This window comes from Aquarana catesbeiana, linkage group LG04 (assembly GCF_042186555.1).
Source record: "Aquarana catesbeiana isolate 2022-GZ linkage group LG04, ASM4218655v1, whole genome shotgun sequence".
Classification (NCBI taxonomy): Eukaryota; Metazoa; Chordata; class Amphibia; order Anura; family Ranidae; genus Aquarana; species Aquarana catesbeiana.
In genome coordinates, this window is record NC_133327.1 from 688,191,932 (window position 1) to 688,214,793 (window position 22,862).

General features: G+C 43.4%; 1 protein-coding gene across 3 annotated transcripts in view; it reads right to left on the reverse strand.

The window, feature by feature from the left end:
* LRFN2 (leucine rich repeat and fibronectin type III domain containing 2) overlaps positions 1-22,862 on the reverse strand; it is a 767,606-nt gene that overhangs the window by 453,680 nt on the left and 291,064 nt on the right. For all 3 annotated transcript variants that reach the window (XM_073628763.1, XM_073628765.1, XM_073628764.1), the window contains exon 3: positions 8,845-9,044. The gene's annotated coding sequence lies outside the window, so the exon portion shown is untranslated. The remainder of the gene's footprint in view (positions 1-8,844; positions 9,045-22,862) is intronic.

A 22,862-nucleotide genomic window follows, 5' to 3' on the forward strand; every position in this document is an offset into this window, starting at 1 on the left:
TTCAGACACTATCACTTTTGACACTTTTTGGGGACCAGTGACTAACACAGAGATCAGTGCTAAAAATATGCACTGTCACTGTACTAATGGTGTCAGTCTAGAGGAGTAGGCGTTCCTCGGCAGACCACACTAGGTAATACTCACATGTAATGTTGAGTCTCCACGATTGAAAGACAGAACTGAAATCTAATAAGGAGCCGAGGGACGGTTAGGCTGGGAAGGAAAGTGCTAGATGATGCTGGACATCCTCCAGGCAGGAAATGAGGCGGAGGTCTATCTGACTTGCTGCAGCTTCTAATGCACATTGTGAGAAGCTCACAGTGTGCAGTGGAATCAGAGGAAGCCATTTCAGTCCAGGAAAGGAGCCGGAAAACACCTGTGCAAGACTGAAGGGGAGGCCAGAGGGAGGATTTAATAGTGAATGAATGAATGTAGAGCTACATAATAATATATGTATATACATGGGCAACATGAACGCCATATGCCGCTAAAAATTATTATTTTTAATTTTTTATCCATGTTATCTTTAGGAGTTTTTCCCCATATAGATGTATGCTTAGGTTCTGTTTCCTTTCGCTTTGCCCATTTTATATGGTTTATTATTTATTACTTATTCATATTTACCAGGCTATTTCCATAATGAGGCTTGGTTTATCCTGGTTTACTTCCTGATCTCCTTTACAGGGCAGCCGGGAAGGTGGGAAGTCTCTTACCGGGTAAACATGTATCCTTACATCAGGAGACAATGTAACTGGTGGCGCATGTTTGTTTTTAGTGCTTGATGGCAGGAACGAGGCTTGGAATGCACGCCCGGCGCCATTTTGCCAGTACCACGGCTGCCATCACCCCCTAAGAGATCGCTATCCACAGGTTTTTTTAAATTGGTTTATTAAAATTTATATATATATATATATATATATATATATATATATATATATATATAATCCTATGAGGATGTCATGTTTGACGAAACGCGTTGGAACCAGCTCTTGCCGAGGTCATTGCATGCTAATTGGGAATATATTTTAACCAGCGCTGTATATATCAATTCCCTGTAAGTGTTCTGTAGTTTTAACCACCTCAATACTGGGCACTTTCACCCCCTTCCTGCCCAGGCCAATTTTCAGCTTTCAGCGCTGTCACGCTTTGAATGACAATTGCGCGGTCATGCGACACTGTACACATATGACATTTTTATCATTTTTTTCACACAAATGGAACTTTCTTTTGGTGGTATTTAATCACCTCTGGGGGTTTTATTTTTTGCTAAAAAAATAAAAAAAATGAAAAAAGACCAACAATTTTGATAAAAAAAGTTTTTCTTTGTTTCTGTCAGAAAAATGTTGTAAATAAATATTTTTTCTCCTTCACTGATGTGCGCTGATGAGGTGGCACTGACTGGCACTAATAGGCTGCAGTAAAGGGCACTGATTAGGTGGCACTGATGAGGAGGCACTAATATGCCGCACTGATAGGTGGGACTGATGGGCACTAATAGGCGACACCTATGGGCAATGATAGGCGGCAGGGATATGTGGCACTGATGTGCGGCACTGATGGGCACTGATAGGTGGCACTGATCAGGAGGCACTAATATGCCGCACTGATGGGCACTGATAGGTGGAAATGATGGGCACTGATATTGCGGTACTTATGGGCGATGATAGGCAGCAGGGATATGCGGCACTGATGAGGAGGCATTAATGTCACACTGATGGCCACTAATGGGCACTTATTGGCAATGATAGGTGGCAGGGATATACAGCACTGATGGGTTGCACTGATGGGCACTGATAGGTGGCACTGATGAGGAGGCACTAAAATGCCGCACTGATGGGCACTGATAGGTGGCACTGATGGGCACTGATAGGTGGCACTGATGGGCACTGATAGGGCGGTACTTATGGTCGATGATATGTGGCAGGGATATGCGGCACTGATGGGCACTGATAGGTGGCACTGATGAGGAGGCACTAATATGTTGCACTGATGGGCACTGATAGGTGGCACTGATGGGCACTTATGGGCAATGATAGGTGGCAGGGATATGCGGCACTGATGGGCGGCACTGATAGGTGGCACTGATGGGCACTGATTAGGCACTAATATGCCGCACTGATGGGCACTGATAGGTGGCACTGATGGGCACTGATAGAGCGGTACTTATGGGCAATGTTAGGTGGCAGGGATATGCAGCACTGATGGGCACTGATAGGTGGAACTGATGAGGAGACACTAATATGTCGCACTGATGGGCACTGATAGGTGCACTGATGGGCCGACATACACCTACGGCAATTTGCCACCTTGCCACAGTATAATGACGGCGGCTGGTCGGCAAGCCTTTAATGTATATTTTAGGGTTGCACCGATACCAGTATCAGTATTGGTGCTGATACTAAACATTTGGACAAGAATTGGTACTCGTGCAAATGCACTGATACCAATACTTTCAGGCTTGGTTCTTTGAGCTGTCAGTGGGTCTCCCCCACTGACAGCTGAAATGTAAAGAAAAATGGCAATTATCGGTTGTTAAGGAGCAGAGCCCCCCGCGTCTCTAACAACCATTGACTCATTCAGCTGTCAGTGGCATTCCCCTGTTGACAGCTAAAGTGTTAAAGAAATCCGGTAATTGGAGCTGTCAAAAAAAAAAAACAGCCAGGCAATGTTTATCAACAGCATTGCTCAGCTGCTGAAACACTAAAACTAAAAGAAACATTGTTTCTTTTTGTATCTTGCTGTTTCTTCATCTACAGATCAAAGGGATGAACTTCGATCTGCAGATGAAGTCAGTTTAAAGCAACAAGTCAAGTAAAAAAAAATAGTTTTCTGTTTTTTAACAGCTTGCCAACCAGCCGTCGTCATTATACTGCGGCAGGTTGGCATGGCTGCGTGAATCGCCGTAGGCGACTCCTCAGAGAGATAGAACAGGGATCTGTCACTACAGTCAGATCCTCGTTCTGACAGGGGAGTATAGAGAGATCTGCTGTTCCTAGTGATCAGGAACCGTGATATGCCTCCTCCTCCAGTCAGTCCCCTCCCCCCACAGTTAGAAACACCTCCCAGGGAACACACTTAACCCCTTGCTCGCCCCCTAGTGTTAACCCCTTCCCTGCCAGTGACATTTATACAGTAATCAGTGGCTATTTTTAGCTCTGACCTCTGTATAAGTGTGATGGGTCCCAAAAAAAGTGTCAAAAGTGTCCGATCTGTCACAGTCCCGCTAAAAAAAAACCCAGATTGCCGCCATTACTGGTAAAAAATAAATAAATAATAAAAATGCCATAAATCTATCCCCTATTTTGTAGACGCAAAATCTTTTGCTCAAACCAATTAACGCCTATTGCGATTTTTTTTTTTTTTTTACCAAAAATATATAGAAGAATACATATTGGCCTAAACTGATGATGAAATTAGTTTTTTTTTTCGTTTTTTGGATATGTATTATAGCAAAAAGTAAAAAATTTTTTTTTTTTTCAAAATTGTCGCTTTTGTTTTGTTTATAGCGCAAAAAATAAAAACCGCAGAGGTAATCAAATACCACCAAAAGAAAGCTCCATTTGTGGGGGGAAAAAAGGACATCAAATTTTGTTTGGGTACAATGTCACACGATCGCGCAATTGTCAGTTAAAGCGACGCAGTGCCGAATCGCAAAAAACGGCCTGGTCCTGAAGGGGGCAAGTCCTTCAGGTCCGTAAGTGGTTAATAAATGTTCCTCTGTTTAACCCCTTATTAACTCTTAATTTACTCTAATCAGCCTTAATTACCTTATTCTCTTGCATTTAATTATTATTTTCCTGCTGTTTTTTTTTTTCTTTTCTCAATTCAATTTTTTAAACGAATAACAATTAAAACTTTTTTTTTTGTTTGCTTTGTTCGTTATTATTTTTACAACTTTAACATATATTTACACATTGAAAAAGCGCAAAATTAAAAAAAAAAATCAATTTATTTAATTTGCAAATAACTTTTCAATACTTTGTACCATTGCTGAAAGCTGAAGTGAAAACAAAACAGTTGCGGTAGTTATCGGTAATTGGTATCTACTAAAAAAGTACTCTTTGTGAAAAAAAAATGGTATCGGTGCATCCCTAGTATATTTTATTAATTTATGCATTTTACTAATTGCTAATATTTATATTATTGCGTTTCATATCTGTCTGGTGTTCAGCTTTCAAGTGATCAAAGCTTTGAAACCATCATCCTAAGGCCCCTTTCACACTGGGGCGGTGGGGGCGTCGGCGGTAAAATAGCGCTATTTTTAGCACTGCTTTACCGTTGTTTTTGCGGCGGTATTCGGCCGCTAGCGGTGCGGTTTTAACCCCCCACTGGCGCCGAAAAAGGGTTAAAACCGCTCGCATAGCGCCGCTATAGCTGCGGTATAGCCGCGCTGCCCCATTGATTTCAATGGGCAGGAGTGGTAAAGGAGCGGGGAATACACCGCTCCTTCACCGCTCCAAAGATGCGGTTTGCAGGAGTTTTTTTTTTCTACTGCCAGCGCACCGCTTCAGTGTGAAAGCCCTCGGGCTTTCACACTGAAGAAACAGCAGCGGCAGTTTTAGGTCGGTTTGCAGGCGGTATTTTTAGCACAATAACGCCTGCAAACCGCCCCAGTGTGAAAGGGGTCTTAAGGGTAGTCATCAGAATTTTGGTTTTGTGCCGTTAATTTCCCCCGCTCCCAGCCCCCCGCCCACCTGCTTTCAATAGTCGCGGCCCCGGCGCACCGTCACCGGCGTGACGCGCTCAGAATGAGACGTTTCACCAAATCAGCCGCAATATTTTGTGTCCCCTCCAGGAACACACAAACAGCCGGGCATATCGCCACACTTGCAATTCTCCGACGCCGTCCTATCTCTCCTTCAGATAACTACTCCGTCTTAATGGCTCATGGCTAGAAAAACATTTTCCTTGTTAACAGGAGTCCATTATTTTAATAAGATCTCCAGAGGCATGTTTGCCAATACGTATATTTAATAATGAGAAATGATAGTGTAGACCGAGCGTATATATTTTTTTTTTTTTCGCAATAAATTGCTTTTTGACATTGAATGCACTTTTACACTTATCTGCCTCTTGTTTGATTATTGCTCATGGTACAAGGAAAGAGCTCACATTGACTTTCCATGAATATTCATCTCACTCCGGGCTGCGGCAGAGGATTGAAGAGTGATAAAATAGGAGTTTTATCGGCTTTTTGTCCTTAAAAAGTCCCCGTGTTCTGCTTTGAAAATCAGCTTGACACACTGGCTGCAACTCGGAGGAGTTGCGGGGGGTCCTCTTACCGAGGAGTCTGTTGTAGAAACAATATGCTCAGAATCCCCGGCAACAAGTAATATTGATCGGTGGAAGGGGGGGAGGCGGAACTGAGAACACTCCAGTGGTGCTGCACTCAGAATTTCCGTGGAGATGAAGTCTAAGCCTTTTATAACCTCTACAAGTCAGATTTAACAGACTGCTCACATAATCTGCTTCTTATCAGGGTCACCATTGGAATGCATGGGGCCCTTCACAGCCTACATGACAAACAATTACCCACCCCCCACCCTCATCCAGCTGCCTATGTGCGCAAAGCCCAGTGGCTGTTGCCTGGGGCCTACATGTGGACCCAGGTCTTCCCTGCAACCATTATAGTTCACCCCGATGCTCAAATCCATTTGTGTCCTTCTGGATGTGTGGAGGAGAAGGTGAGATTTTTAAACCCTCTACATATTCAACAGACTGCTCACATTATCTTCTTCTTATCAGGGCCACCATTAGAATGCATGGGGCCCTTTACAGCCTACATGACAACCACCCCAGCCGCCTATGTGCACAAAGCCCAGTGGCCCTTGCCTGGGGCCTACATGTGGACCCAGGTCTTCCCTGCAACCATTATAGTTCAACCCGATGCTCACCTTCATTTGTGTTCTTCTGGATGTGTGGATGAGAAGGAGAACTTTGTAAACCCTCTACATATTCAACAGACTGCTCGTATTATATGCTTCTTATCAGGGCCACCATTAGAATGCATGGGGCCCTTCACAGCCTACATGACAAACAATTACCCACCCCCACCTTCACCCACCTGCCTATGTGCACAAAGCCCAGTGGCCCTTGCCTGGGACCTACACATGGACCCAGGTCTTCCCTGCAACCATTATAGTTCACCCCGATGCTCACCTCCATTTGTGTCCTTCTGGAAGTGTGGAGGAGAAGGATGGACTTTTAAACCCTCTACATATTCAACAGACTGCTCACATTATCATTGGCCCCTGCCTGGGGCCTAGAGTTGCCACCTCAAGCCCCCACCCAGCTACCTATGTGCACAAAGCCCAGTTGTTCTTGCCTGGGGCCCATGTGCAGACCCAGGTATAGAGTTGCCACCTCATCCCTTTAAACCCGAACACCTTTGAATTACATGGATTCTGAGGCTAATTAAATGCAGATAAAGCACCAAGTGAATTTTTTTACCACCTTAATCAGCCACAGAACCTGTGTAATTAATATGTGTTCAGGTTTAAAGGGATGAGGTGGCAACCATACTGGGGCCTTTAAATGGACCCAGGTCTTCCCTGCAACCATTATAGTTCACCCCAATGCTCACCTCCATTTGTGTCCTTCTGGATGTGTGGAGGAGAAGGTGAGATTTTTAAATCCTCTACTTATTCAACAGACTGCTCGCATTATCTGCTTGTTATCAGGGCCACCATTAGAATGTATGGGGCCCTTTACAGCCTACATGACAACCATGCCAGCTGTCTTTTTGCACACAGCCCAGCGGTCCTTGCTTGGGGCCAATACAAAAACCCACTTCTTCCATGAAACAACCATGTGTGTCTTTCTGGATGTGTGGTGAAGAAGGAGAGCTTTGTATAACCTCTACAAGTCAAATTCAATAGACTGCTTACATTATCTTGGAAATCATGGGGCCCTTTACAGCCTACATGACAGCCATCCCCCTTGCTGCCTACATGCACACAACCCAGCAGTGCTTGCCTGGGGCCCATACATAGACCCAGGTCTTCCCTGCAACCATTACAGGTCCCTCTACTGCTCACCTAAATGCCTGTCCTTCTGGATGTGTGGAGGAGAACTTTGTAAACCCTCTACATATTCAACAGATTGCTTATGTTATCTTCTTCTAATCATGATGCCCTTTTTAGCTTAAATGACAAGCCCCCACCCAGCTACCTATGTGCACAAAGCCCAGTTGTTCTTGCCTGGGGCCCATGTGCAGACCCAGGTATAGAGTTGCCACCTCATCCCTTTAAACCCAAACACCTTTGAATTACACGGGTTCTGAGGCTAATTAAATGCAGATAAGGCAACAAGTGCGTTTAATTACCACCTTAATCAGCCATAAAACCTGTGTAATTAATATGTGTTCGGGTTAAAAGGGATGAGGTGGCAACTCTACCCAGGTATACCCTGCGAACATCACAGTTCCCCCCAGTGCCCACCTTCATGTGTGTCCTTCTGGATGTGTGGTGGAGAAGGAGAACATTGCATAACCTCTACAAATCAACAGACTGCTTACATTATCTTCTTCTTATCAGGGCCACCTTTAGAAATCATAGTGACCTTTACAGCTTACATGACAGCCACCAACCTGCCTATGTGCACACAGCCCAGTGTTCCTTGCCTGGAGCCCATACACAGACCCAAGTCTTCCCTGCAACCATTACAGGTCCCCCCCCCCCCCCAGTGCTCACCTTCATGTGTGTCCTTCTGAATGTGTGGAGAAGGAGAGCTTTGTAAACCCTTTACATATTCAACAGACTGCTGACGTTATCGTCTTCTTATCAGGGCCACCATTAGAAATCACGGGGCCCTTTATAGCCTACATGACAAGCCCCCCTGCCCCCCCCCCAGCGGTCCTTGTCCGTGGCCCATACATAGTCCCAGGTCTTCCCTGCAACCATTACAGTTCACCCCTCTATATGTGTCCTTCTAGATGTGTGGAGGAGAAGGAGAGCTTTGTAAACCCTCTACATATTCATCAGACTGCTCACATTATCTTCTAATCAGGGCCACCATTAGAAATTATGAGGTTCTTTATAGGCTACATGACAGCCCCTCCTCCTGATGCCATTATGCACAAAGCCCAGTGGTCCTTGCCAGGGGCCCATATGTAGACCCAGGTCTTCCCTGCAACCATCACAGTCCCCCCCAGTGCTCACCGTCATGTGTGCCCTTCTGGATGTGTGGTGGAGAAGGAGCGCTAGATGCTGTAACTGTGACTCCTTTGCCGCAGATGTTAGCCATCCTCTGAGCACTAGCAACAATGACCTGCCTTCAATCTGATACAATCTACACCAGCTGTTACCCCCACCCTCTGACTCTTCTTGAGTTTGTTGCACTTCCACCTCCAAGGCAAGTCTCCTTCTTGGACCCAAGCCCTATGTTTACTCAGTAGAGCCTGGGCCTGGGCAGTGTGCTGAGCCACTGTGGCCTGGGCCCAGGCACTGTACTGACCCAATGGGGCCTGGGTCTGGGCACCAGGCTGACCCGATGGGACTTGGGCACTATGCTGACTTGAAGGGCCATGAGCCCAGACCCTGTGTTGACCCAGTAGGTCCTGAGCCTGTGCACTGTGTTGACTCAAAGGGGCATGAGCCCAGACCCTGTGTTGACCCAGTAGGGCCTGAGCCTGGGCACTGTGCTGACCCAAACTTTAGTCTAATGATATCTGACTCTCTCTTTGCTTCTTCTATTTCCTACCAGTCTAAACTCTGGACTATTCTTGGGTTGGGCTTTTTATAACCATGAGACAAGCCATTGCCTATATCTCCCTTGTGTCCCACATAGACAGGAACACTCAGCTGATCCAAACATGCATGTTGACAGACTTTCAATGAGACATACCTGCAGGTCCGAGCGCCATCCGATGCCGGCGGTAAGCTTTAGTTATAAAGGTGTTGTTTGTACACAGCGGAGTTCCCCCTCACACAACCTCAAATCCTCATTGCAGACACCATGCATCAGCTTCCGAAAATTGAATGAAGTGACCTTTTCCGTTGATATGAATCAATACGGCCGCAAATAATGCAATTTTGTAATTTTATCTGAAAAAAAGAAGGAAAAAAAAACCTTTTAGTCTTTCTTTCCTGTAAAACAATTACGCCCCCCCCCTCCCCCCCACACCATTCAGAAATCATAAACAATCTTCCATCGATTCTTCAAGGACGCAAATAATAGAATATATGTTTTGCAGCAAAGAGATCCCTCCAGTTACATGTAGAAACAATGCGGCACGTTCATCCCGCCCACACCGGGGTGACAAATGAGAAAGTAACAAGGGGATGAAGGAACAGCAACAGTTCCGTTTGTTGTTGCAATTTCACTTCACAAATTTTTGCTGTTACAACATATTTCGACTAATTAGCCTTTTTTCCACGAGACAGCGATATCAACAAAAAGGCTGTTCCCAGGGGCAACGGTTACGCAAATTAATTCAGCGACTGTGTTTGCTAAAATAAGCATCCTGGTTGAGTTAAAAAAAAATCCTGATCCCGTGCCGTATTTTTCACACTTTTTGTTCTACTGTACGTCAAGGACCTTTCAAAAAACATAAAAAAAAATAAAATAAATCATGTTCAGAAAATGCTTTATTGAAGGGAAACTCAATTGTTTTATTTATAAAAGAGATTCACCTCTAGAATTTTATATACAATCTTATTATCGCTTGATTTACTGTCTGGGCCACATTAAGAACCAGTTTTATATATATATATATATATATACACACAGTGCAGTATTCACAGCGCTTCACTTTTTCCACATTTTGTTATGTCACAGCCTTGTAATCAAAATGGATAAATTCATTATTTTCCTCAAAATTCTACAAACAGTCGCCCATAATGACAATACGAAAAAAGTTTGTTTGAAATCTTTGCAAATTTATTCAAAATAGAAAAAAAACAAATCCCATGTACATATGTATCACAGACTCGTCCCATGTATATAAGTATCACAGACTCCTCCCATGTACATATGTATCACAGACTCCTCCCATGTACATATGTATCACAGACTCCTCCCATGTATATACAGTAAGTATCACAGACTCCTCCCATGTACATATGTATCACAGACTCCTCCCATGTATATACAGTAAGTATCACAGACTCCTCCCATGTACATATGTATCACAGACTCCTCCCATGTACATATGTATCACAGACTCCTCCCATGTATATAAGTATCACAGACTCCTCCCATGTACATATGTATCACAGACTCCTCCCATGTACATATGTATCACAGACTCCTCCCATGTATATACAGTAAGTATCACAGACTCCTCCCATGTACATAAGTATCACAGACTCCTCCCATGTACATAAGTATCACAGGCTCCTCCCATGTACATAAGTATCACAGGCTTCTCCCATGTACATAAGTATCACAGGCTCCTCCCATGTACATAAGTATCACAGGCTCCTCCCATGTACATAAGTATCACAGGCTCCTCCCATGTACATAAGTATCACAGGCTCCTCCCATGTACATAAGTATCACAGGCTCCTCCCATGTACATAAGTATCACAGGCTTCTCCCATGTACATAAGTATCACAGACTCCTCCCATGTACATAAGTATCACAGGCTCCTCCCATGTACAGAAGTATCACAGGCCCCTCCCATGTACATAAGTATCACAGACTCCTCCCATGTACATAAGTATCACAGGCTCCTCCCATGTACATAAGTATCACAGACTCCTCCCATGTACAGAAGTATCACAGGCCCCTCCCATGTACATAAGTATCACAGACTCCTCCCATGTTCATAAGTATCACAGACTCCTCCCATCACAGGCTCCTCCCCTCTCCAGAGATATTCAATCGGGTTCAAGTCTGGGCTCTGGCTGGGCAACTCAAGGACATTCACAGAGTTGTCCCGTAGCCACTCCATTGTTATCTTGGCTGTGTGCTTAGGGTCGTTGTCCTGTTGGAAGATGAACCTTCTCCCCAGTCTGAGGTCCAGAGCGCTCTGGAGCAGGTTTTCATCAAGGATGTCTCTGTACATTGCTGCATTCATCTTTCCCTCAATCCTGATTAGTCTCCCAGTTCCTGCAGCAGAAAAACATCCCCACAGCATGATGCTGCCACCACCATGCTTCACTGTAGGGATGATATTGGCCAGATGATGAGCGGTGCCTGATTTCCTCCAGATCTGACGCTTGCCATTCAGACCAATCTTTGTTTCATCAGACCAGAGAATTTTGTTTCTCATGGTCTGAGAATCCTTCAGGTGCCTTTTAGAAGGTGAAGCGCTGTTAATACTTCCCGGATGCACTGTAATCACAGTACATATAAAATGATACACATGTACCGAATACTTCATTTTTGGTACAAAGTAATCCCTTCTCCCCCAGTTCTGGTGTCCCTTTAAGTTGGTCTTGCAAACAAGCTATACAAAGATGGCGACCACCCCAATTTATAACTAGCTTTTGCAGTAAGGTGCACATGGAAGGGCAGCGCACATCACAAACAGACACAAATACCAGGTAGCCTGCAAAAAAAAAAAAAAAAAAAAATACCCTGTCTAAAAATTTTCTTTAAAAACAGAGGGTTTTGTTTGCACACATTTGCAAATATATGAGTAAGCCGCAGTGCCCCGCCAAGGCTCCTCTATACATGGTGGTCCTATCACTATATTTTGTTAAGTGTGCTGGGAATTTCTTTTGTCTGTTTTTCAGTTCGTCAAAACGAAAAAAGACCGAACATTTTGGTAGATCGCTTTTAGAAGCAGCGAGAGGGGGTCGCCCCCCTCCCATAATTTCCAGGTGTTTGTCGGGCTTACCATTCTTACCGGAGAGCTTGGGAAACAATCCTACCATTCAAATGGCTGGCCATAGAGGTGAAGAGAGACCATCTCTGATCACCTCTATGATCTAGGAGGACTGGAGTGACACCAGGACATCACTTCCAGTCTAGGGTGGAGGTAAACTATATATTTTTTTTTTATTTAAAGCATCAGATCTTTTTTTTTTTTTTTTTTTTTTGATCTTTTGCTTTCTTATACACCCCAGATCTCTCCATAAGGAGGACCTGTCATCTCTTATTTCTATTACATGAGATCTCTATAAAGAGGACCTGTCATCTCTTATTTCTATTACATGAGATCTCTCCATAAAGAGGACCTGTCATCTCTTATTTCTATTACATGGGATCTCCATAAAGAGGACCTGTCATCTCTTATTTCTATTACATGAGATCTCCATAAAGAGGACCTGTCATCTCTTATTTCTATTACATGGGATCTCCATAAAGAGGACCTGTCATCTCTTATTTCTATTACATGAGATCTCCATAAAGAGGACCTGTCATCTCTTATTTCTATTACATGAGATCTCTATATAAAGAGGACATGTCATCTCTTATTTCTATTACATGAGATCTCCATAAAGAGGACCTGTCATCTCTTATTTCTATTACATGAGATCTCTATATAAAGAGGACCTGTCATCTCTTATTTCTATTACATGAGATCTCCATAAAGAGGACCTGTCATCTCTTATTTCTATTACATGAGATCCCCATAAAGAGGACCTGTCATCTCTTATTTCTATTACATGAGATCTCCATAAAGAGGACCTGTCATCTCTTATTTCTATTACATGAGATCTCCATAAAGAGGACCTGTCATCTCTTATTTCTATTACATGAGATCTCCATAAAGAGGACCTGTCATCTCTTATTTCTATCACATGAGATCTCCATAAAGAGGACCTGTCATCTCTTATTTCTATTACATGAGATCTCTCCATAAAGAGGACCTGTCATCTCTTATTTCTATTACATGAGATCTCCATAAAGAGGACCTGTCATCTCTTATTTCTATTACATGAGATCTCCATAAAGAGGACCTGTCATCTCTTATTTCTATTACATGAGATCTCCATAAAGAGGACCTGTCATCTCTTATTTCTATTACATGAGATCTCCATAAAGAGGACCTGTCATCTCTTATTTCTATTACATGAGATCTCCATAAAGAGGACCTGTCATCTCTTATTTCTATTACATGAGATCTCCATAAAGAGGACCAGTCATCTCTTATTTCTATTACATGAGATCTCCATAAAGAGGACCTGTCATCTCTTATTTCTATCACATGAGATCTCCATAAAGAGGACCTGTCATCTCTTAATTCTATTACTTGAGATCTCCATAAAGAGGACCTGTCATCTCTTATTTCTATTACATGAGATCTCCATAAAGAGGACCTGTCATCTCTTATTTCTATTACATGAGATCTCTCCATAAAGAGGACCTGTCATCTCTTATTTCTATTACATGAGATCTCTCCATAAAGAGGACCTGTCATCTCTTATTTCTATTACATGAGATCTCCATAAAGAGGACCTGTCATCTCTTATTTCTATTACATGAGATCTCTCCATAAAGAGGACCTGTCATCTCTTATTTCTATTACATGAGATCTCCATAAAGAGGACCTGTTATCCCTTTTTTCTATTATTTCTATTATTCTTGAAATAGGAGTAAACGTGATTAACCACTTCCCGCCCCTGCCTGTAGCAGATTGACGGCTGGGAAGTGGTTTTGTTATCCTGACTGGACATCATATGACGTCTTTCAGGATAACATGCCGGTGCATGCCTGTGGGGGCTCGCAGCATGGCGATTGCTGGTGCAGCGTGTCAGTCTGACACACTGCATCTCTTTGATCGTGGTAAGGAGCCTCTGACAGAGGTTCCTTACCACGTGATCAGCTGTGACCAATCACAGCTGGTCACATTGTGAACCAGGAAGTGGCGGTAAACGTCCCTCCTCGGTTTGCGCTGACAGGGGGAGCCGAATGGCAGCTCTCCCTGTCAGAGGGGGGGTCTGTGCTGATGATCAGCACATTGATTATCAGCACAGCCCCATCAGATGTGCCACCAACAATACCAATCAGTGCCCATCAGCTGCCAGTGCCTCATCAGAAACGCCTTTCAGTGCCCATCAAAGTGCCAATCAGTGCCCACCACAGTGCCAGTGTCTATCACAGTGCCAATCAATGCCCATCAGTAACACCTGTCAGTACCTCATCATCAGTGCTGCCCATCAGTGCCATATATTAGTGTCCATCAGTGCCACCTGTCAATGCCAATCAGTGCCGCCCATCAGTGCTGTCTATGGGTGCCCATCGGTGCTGCATATCAGCAGAGCTCCCAACTGTCCCTGATTTCGAGGGACTGTCCCTGATTTGGAGCAATGTCCCTCTCTCCCTCATTCCTCCTCATTTGTCCCTCATTTTGGTCTGATCCATATTGTTGTATATAAAATGCACTTTTTATCTTTCAAAAAGTGTTTCCCAGCACTAAACCTTTCATCTGATTTCTAAATTGCTGCATTTGTACATTTTAAAAGCCAATATAAAGGAATAGTAGTGGTAAAAAAAAGTCCTTGTGGGTTTAAGTAACCTTTTTTTTTGGTTAATTCTCCTTTAAGGGGGTGTGGCAGGGGCATGTCCTATGCCTACATACATTTGCTAGTAGGTGTCCCTCATTAGCATCTCAAAATGTTGGGAGCTATGTATCAGTGGCGCCTATCGGTGCCCATCAATTCTACATATCAGGGCCCATCAGTGAAGGAGGAAACACAACACAGAAATGAAGAAAAACTTTTTTTTTCAAAAATTTCGATCTTTTTTAGTTTGTTTAGCAAAAAATAAAAACCCCAGAGGTGATCAAATACCACCAAAAGAAAGCTCTATTTGTGGGAAGAAAATTATAAAAATTTAGTTTGGGTGCAGTGTTGTATGACCGCGCAATTGTCATTTAAAATGCGACAGCGCTGAAAGCTGAAAATTGTCATGGGCAGGAAGGGGGGAAAATGCCCAGTATTGAAGGGGGTAAAAAAAAAACAAATTACAGGATAGTGTAAAAAAAAAAAAAAATAAGATAAATAAGAAAAAAAAAGGAAAACCTCCCCATCCCTCTGTGCTTGTGCGCAGAAGCGAACGCATACGTAAGTCACGTACGCATATATAAACGGTGTTCGCACCACGCATGTGAGGTATCGTTGCAAATGTCAGAGCGAGAGCAATAATTCTAGCCCCAGACCTCCTCTGTAACACTAAACAGGTAACCTGTAAAAAATGTAAAAACGTTACCTATGTACATTTTTGAGTATTGTAGTTTGTGGCCATTCCACGAGCGGGTGCAATTTTAAAGCTATGATATGTTAGGTATCTATTTACTCGGCTTAACATCATCTTTTATATTTTACAAAAAATTGTTTTATACATATAAAACATATATATATATATATATATATATATATATATATATATATATATATATATATGTTTTTTTTTGCAATAAAATTCCTTAAATCTGAAAAACCGCTGCGCAAATACCGTGTGAAATTTCAACGATCACCATTTTATTCTCTAGGGTCTCTGCTAAAAATATATATAATGTTTGGGGGTTTTAAGTAATTTTCTAGCAAAAAAAATGTGATTTTTACTTGTAAACAAAAATTGCTAGAAAAGGCCTGAACCAGTATATTATAACTTTAAATAATTATACAGTTATAATTAAAGCCCTCTGAGATACATGACTAAAGATCGTAATACTATATATGCGTTTTCATCGTTATTTTCTTGTGTTTCTTTGTCCTTTTTTCATATCTGATAATTCATGAACATTTTCTGCCTTTTTACCAGAGCTGTGTGAATACTGGTGGTCCTAAATAATTCCCCTGAAGAAGCCAATGCTGGCGAAACATGTTGGGATATAACGTCTATCTTTGACCGTCGTTGTTTCTGTGGGACACCAGCGACCAGTAAAAAATAAAAAATATTGTGTATATGCTCTGTGAATTATTTTATTTAAATTGAAATTTGGACGGGCAGCTATATTTTGCACTTTATAATTGATCATTTTATTTTGCACGGGTAAGGAGCTATTGTTCCTTTACTATAAATTATTTTATTGAACCTTATCTCTATGTCGAGATCATGATGTATTAAATAAAGACTTAAATTTTATTATATATGTATAATTTCCTTTTTTGAGCACCGCCATAATCCCATCCTTTTGCCATTTTTAGTTGTAATACTTTTATTATATTTATTTTTACTTTTATTATATTTATTTTTTTGCTCCTCCATTAGTACTCTGTTTATTTGATTTATTTGCAATGTATTTAGGAATCTCACACGCATGCTTATTCTGTATGTTGTTTATTCAGGTGTTTTATTATTTGGTTTTATTGTATTATGTTATATGGCCTGCACCGTGTCACATAGGATCCTCCTAATTGATCAGAAATGTCCTTTATTTATGAGCCGTTATTGGTTAATCCATACAACAACAAGACGTTTTTGTAACTAATCCTCAGATTGCAGTTAAAATTTACAATCTGAGTTATTTTACACGGCTCCCCCCCCCCCATCCCCCATCCCTATAAACGTTGGGTCTATTCTCTCTCTCTCTCTGTGTGATGAATGGAGCAGATCATTTTCCCTCGTAATGTGCGGGTTGAATGTATAGGCGACCTCCTTGTTAACTGCCCCATCGGAGACATGACCCCCAGCTCCTCGGACTTAATTTGTGGTCCTATAAAAACCCGGCTCGGTCATTACTATTCATTTCACCTCCCTATAGGTCAGGATGGGAGTCAAATTCTCTTGTCCATACAGAACGCAGATAATGCATTGCGGCTGATTACTATATCAATACGTTTGTCTGCTGATAAACACGCGCAGTTCAATAAGTGGCAAAGGCAAAGAACTTTGAACGAGGCGGCGAAAAAAAGGAGAAAAGGTTGTGATGAAAGGGTAATAACCTGCTGTCGGTCATCAAGGGTTTGTTCGTTTGCAGTCTTTCTGAGGTTTATTTAATACGGGAAAATAAGATGTTCATTTTGCAAGGGAAGCTTCACTTTGCACGGGGATTTTCCCTGAGCTCAGTGAAATTTAACTTTGCAAAGTTCAAATTATTGAACTAGTGGAAGCTGGTGGGGGCAAACACCCCCCCCCCCCCCGAGCGGCACACAACTACCCCCCCAGCAGCACGTCCGGCACTTGGTGGATGGCAGGCAGCGTGCAGCGGCTCAGCTTGGCTCTGGGTCCTCTCCTCCATGGAGGCAGTTGGCAGGCAGTATGTAGCAGCTCGGCTTGCCCCCCCCGAGTCTTGTCCTCCATGACGGTGGGTGTCAGGCAGCATGTAGTGGCTCAGCTTCGAGTCCTCTCCTCCATAGCCACATTCGGCAGTCTGTAGCGGCTCGGCCCTGAGTCTTGTCCTCCATGGAGGCGGGTGGCAGGCAGCAGGTATCTGCTCGGCTTGGCTCTGGGTCCTCTCCTCCATGGTGGCAGTTGGCAGGCAGTGTGTAGCAGCTCGGCTTGGCCCCGAGTCTCGGGTGGCAGGCAGCGTGTATCTGCTCGGCTCCATGTCCTCTCCTCCATGGCGGCAGTTCACAAGCAGTATGTAGCGGCTCGGCCCCGAGTCCTTTCCCCCATGGTGGCGGGTGGCAGGCAGCGTGTAGCGGCTCAGCTCGGCTCTGAGTCCTCTCCACCATGGTGGCAGTTGGCAGGCAGTGTGTAGCGGCTCGGCTCCGTGTCCTCTCCTCTATGGTGGCTTCCAGCTCCTCCCCTCCTCCTCCTAGGCGTCCAATAGGATCGCCTGTCCTTTTGGCCAATCGGGTCACCGGTGTCAAAGCCCGCTTCCTCATTGGCCAGGAGGAGGATCAGTGTTACAACAGCCAATATTGATTCGCTGTTGTAACACACCTGGATGAGCTCAGAGCGCACTCTCTGCGACCCAAGCCCACCCTATATTGAAGCCTATTACAGCCTCTGGCTCTATCCATGTGCCGTTGTCCTGAAAGGGGCCAGACCCATGGATAGGGGAGGCAGCGGACGGACAGGGGGGGCAGTGCCCGTGTGCTCTTAATGGACTGGCTGCCCCTGGTGTCCATCTATAACCATATGAGATTATATGCAATGGAGTTAATTTACTAAAGGCAAATAGACTGTTCACTTTGCAAGGGAAATTGCAATTTGTAAGGGACTTGTCCCCAGAGCTAAAAGCATGTGATGAAATGTAACTTTGCAAAGGATACCCAATTACATGCACGGAAAATACAAAAAAAAAATTTTTTTTTGCTTGTACCCATGTTGATGGGAACAAGGGACTCTTCCCCACAACCCTGGCCCAGTGGTAATGGGGGTGCGGGGGGGGGGTGACTTATCAGCGCCACCGACGGCTCCTTGGACTTGCATCGCCAGTGGAATTTTTCTCAATTCTCCTTACAACTACATGGACTGCAACCCCTGCTTGTAGGAACCTCTTTGAACAGGAGCTCCAGACAATGTTGTCCCCCTCCCCTAACACTCATACTTGTACATTGTATTAGCACATTATTGTTTGTAAACTTGACAAAAGTTGTGTCTTTGTGTAGCTTCTGTCAGTGAAAAGATATGCAAATCACCTATTAGACAGAAGCAATGTTGTGGATGGCAGATGTTCCTTTTGTCTCATTAGCCATTCAGGAAACCCAAATATGACTATAAACGAGGGAGGTTCGGACTGATGGGTTAGGTCTTCCAGATGATATCACATTTCACAGTCCATTTCTTTGTAGGCATCTTAAGAGGTTGGTAGATGGGCGATGTTTTCCAGCATTTGACTCGTGTTTTAAGCACACATGAAATGTAGGTTAGCAGATTCTTATTTTCTTCAATAGCTCAGCGTAGATGTCAGCACTCAGGCTGTGTTTGACGTGCCGCTGGTTGTGTTTCCTTGGATGCAGCGGGTCCTATTGAGACGGGTCTGCATTGCAGGCAAAGCAGGTCGCACTCAGTGTTTGGCTGCATTTTGCATTCAAATGCATGTGTTTGGGCAATGCTGCATTTGATATAAGGCCCCCCCCCCCCCCCCGTACACAAATCCTAAGACCTCTGTAGTCTCTAGACAAATACATTTGAATAAAACCTCTCATTCGAGAAATTACCTGGAGGTATAAAATGTAAAACTACTTTTTGATCTTATGAGTGTTGTACCAAAAGTAATGCAAAGGTGGGCATAGGTTCTTCAAATGTCAGATGTTGGTAGAGTAATGCCCCGTACACACGGTCGGACTTTGTTCGGACATTCCGACAACAAAATCCTAGGATTTTTTCCGACGGATGTTGGCTCAAACTTGTCTTGCATACACACGGTCGCACAAAGGTGTCGGAAAATCCGATCGTTCTGAACGCGGTGACGTAAAACACGTACGTCGGGACTATAAACGGGGCAGTGGCTGATAGCTTTCATCTCTTTATTTATTCTGAGCATGCGTGGCACTTTGTCGGTCGGATTTGTGTACACACGATCGGAATTTCCAACAACGGATTTTGTTGTCGGAAAATTTTATAGCCTGCTCTCAAACTTTGTGTGTCGGAAAATCCGATGGAAAATGTGTGATGGAGCCCACACACGGTCGGAATTTCCCACAACAAGGTCCTATCACACATTTTCCGTCGGAAAATCCGGCCGTGTGTACGGGGCATATCTCTTCCTCTGTAGTTACTCTTCTTTTTCATTGCAGGTAAAATAACATATTCCAAGCAGAAGCAATGTGCCGTCATTGAGTTCTTGATGAAGGAGGGGTGCCGGATGTCCGACATCCACAGAGGGCTACAGAATGTTTATGGAGATGACACCATTGAGAAGAGCGATGTCTTGTCATTGGTGACTCATGTCAGTGATGTCATCTCCATAAACATTCTGTAGACTTCTGTGGATGTCGGACATCCGGCGCCTCTCCTTCGTCAAGAACTCAATGACGGCACATTGCTTCTGCCTTCTTCACATAAATAGAGCTTTCTTTTGGTGGTATTTAATCACCTCTGGGGGTTTTTTTATTTTTTATTTTTTGCTAAACAAACAAAAAAAGATCAAATATTTTGAAAAAAAAATTGTTTTTCTTAGTTTCTGTTGTAACATTTTGCAAACTGGTAATTTTTCTCCTTGATGGGCTCTGATGATGCTGCAGTGATGGGCACTGATAGGCGGCACTGGTGGGCACTGATGAGGCTGCACTGATTAGCTGCACTGATGGTCAATGATAAGCTGCATTGATGAAGGGGATCACTAATAGGCGGCACTGATGGGCATTGATTGTTAGCACTGATGTGCACTGATTGGCAGTACTGATTGGCAGCACTCATTGGCACTGATTGTTAGCACTGATATGCACTGATTGGCAGCACTGATGTGGTGTCACTGGTGGGCACTGATAGGCAGCACTGATGGGCATTAATTAGGTGGTACTGGTGGGCACTGATGAGGTGGCACTGGTGGGCACTGATGAGGCTGCACTGATACGTGGCACTCATGGGCACTAATAGGCAGCACTGATGGGCAATGATAAGCTGCACTGATAAAGGGGGCACTAATAGGCGGCACTGATGGGCACTGATTGTCAGCACTGATTGGCAGTACTGATTGGCACTGATTGTTAGCACTGATGAGGTGGCACTAGTGGGCACTGATAGGCGACACTGATGGGCATTGATGAGGTGGCACTGGTGGGCACTGATGAGGTGGCACTGGTGGGCACTGATGAGGTGGCACTGGTGGGCACTGATGAGGCTGCACTGATAAGCGGCACTCATGGGCACTAATAGGCGGCACTGATGGGTAATGATAAGCTGCACTGATAAAGGGGGCACTAATAGGCGGCACTGATGGCCACTGATTGGCAGCACTGATGTGCACTGATTGGCAGCACTGATGGGCACTGTTAGGGCTGCACTGATCATCAGGACAGTGATGATCAGTGCCATGATTATCAGTCCAGATGTCCCCTTTCACACTAGCTGGTTACCGGCTCTCTTCTCTCTCCCTCTGTTGAGCTGTGATTGGACACAGCCAATCACGTGGTAAAGAGCCTATGTCATTAGCTCTTCACCGCGATCAGTGATCCACCAGCAATCGCAAGGCCATGCGCAGCAAGAATGGGAGGACGTCATATGACCGTCATTGTACAATACGGCGGGCGGGAAGCAGTTAATCTACCAACATGTGAAATCTGAATGACCTATGTAAGAAAATACAAAAGTTAGTTCCACTTTTGCATTGCTTTCCGTACAGCCCTTGTATTATTATTATTATTTTTATTATTATTAACCACTTCGGCTCCGTAAGATTTACCCCCCTTCATGATCAGGGCATTTTTTGCTATTCAGCACTGAGCTACTTTAACTGGTTATTGCGCGGTCATGCAACACTGTACCCAAATGACACTTATATCATTTTTTTTTTTCACCAAAATTGAGATTTCTTTTGGCAGTCTTAGATCACCTCTTTTTTTTATTGTTTATTATATAAACAAAAAAAAGATTGAGAATTAAAAAAAAAAAAAAAAAAAGAAACAATATTTTTTATTTTTTGCTTTCTGTTATAAAACATATCCAAAAATTAAAGAAAAAAATCTAATTTCTTCATAAATTGAGGTCAAAATGTATTCTGCTATAGGTCTTTGGTAAATAAAAAAAATATATACAAATACAGTGGAACCTCGGATTGCGAGTATTGCGGTTTACAAGCGTTTCATAATATGAGTAATTTTTTTTTAAATCCTGACTTGATTTGTGAGCGTTATCTCGCAAGACAAGCAGGATTTAAGCCACTGGGGCCGAAGCTGCAGGGGTGCCGGTGACACTCAGAGACGATCGGAGATACTCGGTTCCCAAGTGTCTCAGAGCATCTCCTAGTGTCTCCACGCCCCCATACCTCTGGCCACATGCGGTACTGCATACACCGGCGCCCCCGCACCACCTTTTTAGAAGCACATGATTAGAGCATGAGACTCTAAATGGCTTCAAAAAAGAGTGGGCTTGGGTGCTCCGAGCCCACCCAGTTGTGCGACAATATCAAATTAACATTCACTATTGTCTTCCTGATTCTCCTCCTGGCCAATCAGGTAGTGGGTCCTGAGACCTGTCACCTGATTGGTGGAGAGGAGAAGGGATCTAATTGGCCACCAAGGAGGAGGAGGTTCAGGGGAAGCCGCGGTGAAGCCCAGGAGGAGGAGACACAGGGTGAAGCCGCCACCCACCACCCAGAGGAAGTGCTGCCCGCGATCTAGATGTGACCCGACCGACCAACCGATCGGGGAAGGGAAAGAGATGACCGCTCCAGGTGGGAATGTGGATATAGAACTCTCCTCGGAACTGGAACTCCAGGTGCCGGCTATGCACATAGCAACATGAGGCAAAAAGGAAGTTCTGGACAGCCGCACTTCGGAATATAGCCTTTAGATACAAGTCGCAGCAAAAAAATGGGACAAACGAGCTGACGCGTTTCACACTTAACAGTGCTTAGTCATAGCTGCTCTACCACCAAAAACAGTGCATTATATATACTAAAATGTTTCAAATATGTGACCCCGTGTGTAGTTAATTGAGTCTACAGTAATTACTCAATTAGATCTTCAATTGGAAGAAACCCTTGATTAACAAACCTGTTCAACGTGTGTGTGAGTTGGGGGAATATACAGGAATATGTGAATTCAGTGCAAAGATGGAGCAAATGCTTCTATAACGAATTCAATTAAATTTAAACCAACTAAAATAAAGTGTCTAAATAACTTATTTTGTTTTAACGAATTGTTCCAATGAACTGTGAGCTGTAAATATGTCCAATAAATATGTGAACACCGGAATAGTTGGTGAAAAAAATGAAATGAAATGAATTAAAACAAAAAAATGTGATAAAAATTAAACATTTAAATAAAATAAAATAAAATGAGTGACTATATGATAATAATAAATCTGTGTTAATGATAATAGTGAAAATTATTTTTTATATATATATATATATATATATATATATATATATATATATATATATAAATGTGCCAAAACATACTTAATCACA